This window comes from Ambystoma mexicanum, chromosome 1q (genome assembly GCF_040938575.1).
Source record: "Ambystoma mexicanum isolate Mex_15411 chromosome 1q, UKY_AmexF1_1, whole genome shotgun sequence".
In the NCBI taxonomy this organism is placed as follows: Eukaryota; Metazoa; Chordata; class Amphibia; order Caudata; family Ambystomatidae; genus Ambystoma; species Ambystoma mexicanum.
The window spans coordinates 597,787,964-597,794,706 of record NC_090922.1 but is presented as its reverse complement, the minus strand read 5'-3'; the positions used below and the strand labels follow the sequence as shown (position 1 = coordinate 597,794,706).

Here is a 6,743-nt window from a genome sequence, read left to right as displayed (position 1 = left end):
TCTGAACACCCCTGGGCCAGTTCTCTGCCACAACCAGGCAAGAACCTTGTTGCGCAGGGCTTCTTTAGTCTCTTTGTCTTTAGTTTTCCAAATGTTAGTTATGATAATGTTTCTCTGGTCCATTACAAAGTCATGGGAGATCATATCCTTTATCATTGGCATTTATTTTTCCCCATGTCGAATATCAAGGAAATCCTGTGCAGCATTCTTTTGTGTCCATAAATCAACTGTATATGCCAAAGCCCCAGAAGATTACTTGAAGTGAAACTGTGGCCGGCAGAATCCGCGTTTGTCAACGTGAAATGAAAGAAAATGAACACACGTGTAAAACTGTGCTTTTGCAAATCCGGGGAATGCCGTTTAAAAGTGAAATGCCAAATGACAGCCTGTGCTCGCACAGAAATATGATTGAATCTGTCGGTGGGGGTTTTGCTATATAAATGTACATTATATTTATCCCCAAGACTTGGTTTCCTTTGAAAAACTCAGAGACCAGAACTCGTTTGGCCCAGGCACTGACTTCAAGGATGCCCTGCCTCTGAGGGGAAAAAGGTGCATCCATAAGGGAATCAGCACACAAAGGCACATGAAGGGCCCAAGAGTATGAAAATTCACTGCCCCGCCAGACTGGCCGGCATCTCTGCAGAAAGGAACAAAAGACCCAAGGGGAAATAATATTTCACTGAGAGGTGCAATTTCCTCCTGCACCCATTCCCAAGACAAACAGCAGAGCTTCAAAGGGTGTCATAAAAGTCATTTGTGCAGACTGACCCAGGAGGAGGCAATTTAGCAGTGGGGGGGTTTTAGGACCGCCCACACATGTGACTAATCCAGCCCATTGACCTTAAAGAAGTGTTGTACATTAAGACACTTTTCCCAGCACCCTGAATAAGCAGTCATGTTATATTGTGCCAGTATTTCGTGTGAGTTGTGGACAAACACAAAAAGACCAAGCACATGTTTCTACCACTTGGTGAACTGAAAGGACAGGAAAAACGCATTTTGGTGTGAATTATAAATGACACAGACATGAAACTTGGTGGAAAGATGCAAAATAGTAGTGGCATATGTGTAGTCATTTGCAGAATTTTAAATATTATGTTTTTCATAAAAATGGCGAAACTGTGCCAAAGGGCAATGCAACATCACACAGAGTTGGCAATCGGACTGTCCAATTCCCTGTGACTCATGGAATCCGTATATATGCTTCTTACAATAGTGACAAGTAAAATGTGAAGTTTGACTCTATTACTCATTTTCGATAAAAAGTAGCCTTGTGAGACAAAGAAAGGTCATAAAAGCACACATATGAATGATGTAATTTCCCCTGAACCAATCGGCCCCGGGGAGGAGGGAGGGTCAGTAGGCTGGCCTATCCTAGGATAGGAAGAATTCCAGAGCACTCCCCCCCCAGATTGTAAACTGATTATGTCATTTTGGCTATTTAAGGGGGAGACAGGTAAACACACTCAAAACCAGATCCATAGACAGCTTATCCCATCCAGGCAGAACCATCCATCCAGATCCAGGCATACAAAAGAATCTAGGGAGAAAGGAGGAAAGGCAGCTGATCCCATCTAGGAGAGCCCAGTGACCAGATCCCTTGCCCAGCTGATCCCATCCAGGAGAGCCCAGTGACCAGATCACTTGCCCAGCTGATCCCATCCAGGAGAGCTCTGTGACCAGATCCCTTGCCCATCTGATCCCATCCAGGAGAGCCCAGTTGTCCCAGTGACCAGATCCCTTGGCCCTGCTGTCCAGAGACCTTGCTGGCTGTTCCGATTCCCAAACTCAGGCTTACATTGTAAGTATCACATCACCCAGTCCCCAAACTGCATATGCCGCCCTTTTGACCCTTGCATCCTATTCAAATCCCATTGAAATCCCACTCAAATCCCAAGTTGCCAGTATCATCGGTTTGCTTTTCCATAGAAGAATCTGTGTTAGTCTATGTCCGCTAACATATTGATATCATACTTCTTTCAGTTATCTGTGTAAGTCCCCAGTATCATTTGAAGTAAATCAATTAATTCCCCCAATGGAAATTCACGTTCATTATTGTTGGCATTCAAAATCAACAATTTGGTCGAGTGTTTTTATTAATTATACCCATTAAAATATAGTCTCTACAGAGATAGTCTAGTGCAACAAAAACCGAATTTGCATGTGCATTGTGCTTCCTACCAATTCCGGTTTGTATTTCCCATAGAAAAACCCAAACTATCATCCTATTAAGAGTAATCCCTTTGCATCAAAATCCTACCTGTTATGTGCCTGTGTTTGTGATCCTAAAAAACGATTTCTGATTTTGACAGTTCAGCCCTTCTCTGTAGTTGCCTGTCATCACAAGCTTTGTGTAGTAAAGAATTGCCATTCTGCTGCGTGCGTTTTCTTTTGCATGGTTTTCCTCCCAAAATCAATGTTCTCACCTGTGTTCACATTGCCTTGGCGCCCGCTCAGTAGTCTGTGAGCTTCTTTGTCCCTTAAAGGATAGCCACACAAATTGCTGTCCTAGCTATCCCACTGCAATTGTAAACTGATGTACAAGTATCAAGTAAAATTGAAGTATGCCATTTTGCTCCTAAATAAGGTTTTAATTTTCGTTTCTGGACTCCCATTTTGGGGTGGTGGGCTGGATTCAAAATTCGATTTTTCCCTCTTCATATTGACCCCTTGCCGCTACTTTCCATCCACAAAGAATTTAGTCAGCAGGTGTTTGGGGGAATTGTTGCAGGGGGAGTGCTGAACTTGAATGGCATCTGTTGTTCTGAAAAACGATGTTGCTTCTGTTTTCTATTAAAGGTTTATGTAACTTATGTTAGGCGTGTGAACTAACTGTATTGTGGGATTTTTGCTTTTGTACTGCCACACAGTGGTGGCTTGTGCCCTATTATTTAATTTTGCTCTGATTTTTCCTGGAATCCTAAAATTAATAAATATTTCATTGTTACACACCGGCCTGGTTCATCATCCATTGTGACACGGGGTGTTTGTTACTGTGGGTGTGAGACGGGTTGGGGGCCTTCTCAAGAAAGAACCCAGTGTTCAAATAAAAATAAAAAGCGTTTTTATTGTGCACCAGATCCATTGTCAGTGGAAGAAGTCCCTGGCTGGAGTGTGCCGCGTTATAAAACCAGTACACAGGGGACTCCATGGGGATTTCGGTGGAAATACTGCTGGTGGTAATTCTCTTGTTTTGGCTGTTTTGGGGCGATAAGGCAGAGGAATTACCTCCAGCATTATGCTGGGGGGTTTTTACTCCACCTTACCTCTAAACCCATTGTTTGGATGGTGCGGTAATGCAGCAATAATGTAGTGGTAACTCCGCCGAACTCATAATGAGGCCCATAGTCTATCAGTACTGACAGTCTTAGGGACTAGTCCATTTCCCGGTTAGAATGAGCAAATCTGTATCCGTGGTGATTTAGTGTTTAGGAAAATTTAGTGTAGACATTTGTCTTCATCTGGAATATGTGTCATTGTGTAACCTATGTTATTTTGCTGCTGGAGATGTGTATCGAAATGTGCTGTTAGGCTGGGGGTGACATTGTCAGGTGACACTATGCCATGACACAAATTCAGGGCCTCCCTCCTGACTGCCCACGGACACCTCCAAAACACTGCCACTGTAGCACCATTTAGTCTTACTTGGGCTTCTGCTAGAATGCCGCTTTATATGAACCATGAACCACCAATTGGCAAATCCAACCATGCGCCACAGCACAACCACAGCAAAACCATTCTAGCAGGAATCATGAAAATGTGCATTTCGTATTCATAAGCAATCATGTTTTGTGCAATGTCACTGGCCCAATCTGTTTTAACTTGCACCATTGGCTGCAAATTTCACTCTAGTTCCAAAAAACATTCATTTAGGGAAAACAGGAATGGGGCACCATACAAGTAAATTTGCCCCGCCCACCCACACTATCTGAAGGTAGGCCCAGCCCTACCACTTGACGAGAGAGCCCACGAGGTGTCTCTCTTGCTGCGGCCCTATTAGTGCATGTAAATTGCGGCAGGTGCAGATTGCTCTTTTTTTGCATATGGACACTTTGTGAATCACCATACGCGTGCAATTTGCGCTATTCACTTTTCCTTGTGGATCTTTCCTATTCAGAGGCCAGTGCTTTGGTAACGTCTTCCTTGTGTCTGTCCCTTGGGCGTTTCGATCAGACACACGATTTCCTACGTCAAATTCGTGCTTTGCTGTTGTTGAGAGGGCCTGCAGCAGACGGCACGTGGCTGTGCATTTATTGACTAGCTTATGCATTCGCCTTAAATTATATCCTATTTCTTTCAAAAGCTGTGATGCTAACTAGGTGCCCCGTTCGCCTCCATTTTCTTTAAAGTGTTCTTGCGGGGGATCCCACACTACCCCGCCCCCTTTGTGGGTAGCAGGCGCGCGGTCTACCTCTTGCTGGTTTAAAGTAATGTACGACCCACCCGTTTGGAAATCCCTCAGCCGCGACTGCTCCTCTTTGCGTGTACAGTCTGTTACCAATAAACCCAGGTGTGTACAATATGTGTTCATTAAGTCCAGCTGTGTACAGAATGTGTTCGCTAAGTCACTTCAGTACATTATGTTTCCAGAAGTCCAGGTGTACGTGTGCCATGTGGGCTCCAGGGCCTCCATTCTCAATTACAATTCTTAACTCTACCCTCTTTACTTCGCTTCGTCTAATAGGAAGCGCCCAGAGGCACATCGTTGTGCAACTCTGTGCTACGCATACCTCTTAACTCACGCGCCCCTGGGGCCGAGGCGCACTCACTCCGGAAGCTGAGCCTCTGCCATCAGCCTGCGCAGCCATCAGGAATGTGAAGCGTGAGCCAACACGAAAGCAACTCAAAAAGAGAGCGAAAGAAGAGAGACTAACGGCGGAGGACAGGGCTCACTTTATTTACTGATGACGTAGCGGCTCTGACGACAGGCCGCGCCCAGGTGTGGTGGGCTCTGGGTGCGAGGGCGGTGTCGGCGCTGCGCGGAATCGAAACCCCGGCTCCAGCCGTAACGTCCGACCTCGAACTTTTTACCTGCAGTCAACTATTTCGCGTTTGACTTTGACGGAGAGGACAGCGCGTGACTTTGGAAGAGGTAAATAACGTCGTTTCAGGGGACATATTGTAATGGGTTGAATTGCTGCGTACGAGTGCCTTGCAGTGGCATCCGTTTTGCAGCTCGGGAGGTTTGAGCACCCGTGGCAGAGATGTGTGTGCAACTTGCGGGCTGCATAGCTGCTCTACTGTTTATACTAACTCAGCCTTTCATCCTTCCGAGATGCATAAAATGAGTGCCATCGGGTTGGGTAAGCAGAACCTATATTTAAAACGCAAAAAATCCACCTCAGTTTGTGTTGTTGCTCTTTAAATTCTGATCATAAGTAAAGAGGGTGAAATTATCGTTTGTATTTTTTTTTCTTTTGTCTCTTTTCTTTTTGTTGTTTACATTGTATTTTGAACATACGGTTGAACTGTTTACCGGAATTGTATTTATTGCTTGAATGTATGTTGATAAATTGAATAAACTAGTTTAAAAAAAAAAACACTGGTAAGAGGATCACCAGTAGCTATAATAGGCGGAGGGGGTGCAGCTTTGATAAGGCTGATAGCCCCATTAAAATAGATCCTACACAGGACTCTTGCCACTGGCATGGACTTTTTACACACTAGGAGGTTTGCAATGGAAGAAGGGCTGTGAAGGTAGGTTAATGGGATCAAGAGGGAGAAGAGCAAGAGACCTTTAATGTATTGTATTGTATTCATCATTTATATAGCGCCCTTTCCCCATTTGTGTGGCCTCAATGCGATTGGAACGTCCTCAGGGACCGCAGTCCATGTGTAGGAGGTTCTAGATGCATGCATTTTGGCTGGGTTAGGATTTAGGTGTGCTGGCTAGGCTCCAGTAGTCGGGCACATGGTTAGGGTTTAGGATAGGTTTCTAGTGTTGACGATTCGATGTGTGCCCAGCTAGACCGAATTTGTATTTGTTGGTTGTCGCTGTATACTAAAGGCAGAGGTGTTGAGGTACATCAGGGGTTTCAGTGTGGACGGTTATGTGTGCTGCTAGACAGGGCTTTAAGTGGGCCGGGGCCTGCCGGGGCTGGGCCCCGGCAGGCTCCGAAATTTCGTTTTGAGGCGGGGCCCTGCCGGGGCCCACTAATCTCCCCGGGCAGCCCCGGCCACTACACGAAAAGGCATTTTTTTCTACAGCCTGAAGCTCTCGCTCGTGTGCGAGAGCTTCAGGCTTCAGAAAAAAATGCCTTTCAGCTATAATGGTGGCGCCGCACCTGCGAGGCATCCCTTTAATCAAGGGATGCACGTGGGCCGGCGCCACCATTATGGAGAAAACGTGAGGCCACTGGAAGCAGAGGCCTTGCTTTCTAAATACTGAAGCTCTCGCGGATTCGCGGGAGTTTCAGTATTTAGGAAAAAGGCCTCTGCTTCCAGCGGCCTCACCCTTTCAGCCTTAATGGTGACGCTGCCCCTCCCCAGCTGGCGAGGGGCAGCACCACCATTAAGGCTGAATAGGCGAGGCGCTGTCCCCTGCCAGGCAAGCCTATACAAAATAAATGCAGAGATCAGCACCCTCTCCCCTATAGGGGAGAGGGTGCTAATCTCTACAAAAGGCTGCCTGGCAGGGGTGCCAGTAGCCCATTGAGCCGGGGCTCGTCAAGGGGGTGTGGCCTAACGGCCCATCAAGACCCCGTTGTTAGGCCACGCCCCCTCGATGGGCCCCGGCTCGA

General features: G+C 46.3%; 1 protein-coding gene across 3 annotated transcripts in view; it reads left to right on the top strand.

The window, feature by feature from the left end:
• The first annotated feature begins 4,775 nt into the window (after window positions 1–4,775).
• KIAA0040 (KIAA0040 ortholog) overlaps window positions 4,776–6,743 on the top strand; it is a 179,969-nt gene continuing 178,001 nt past the window's right edge. The window contains exon 1 of one of the 3 annotated variants that reach the window (XM_069641138.1): window positions 4,776–5,095. The gene's annotated coding sequence lies outside the window, so the exon portion shown is untranslated. Of the gene's footprint in view, window positions 5,096–5,143; window positions 5,307–6,743 lie in introns of those variants that run through there. The other 2 variants (XM_069641136.1, XM_069641137.1) reach the window with 2 other exon arrangements.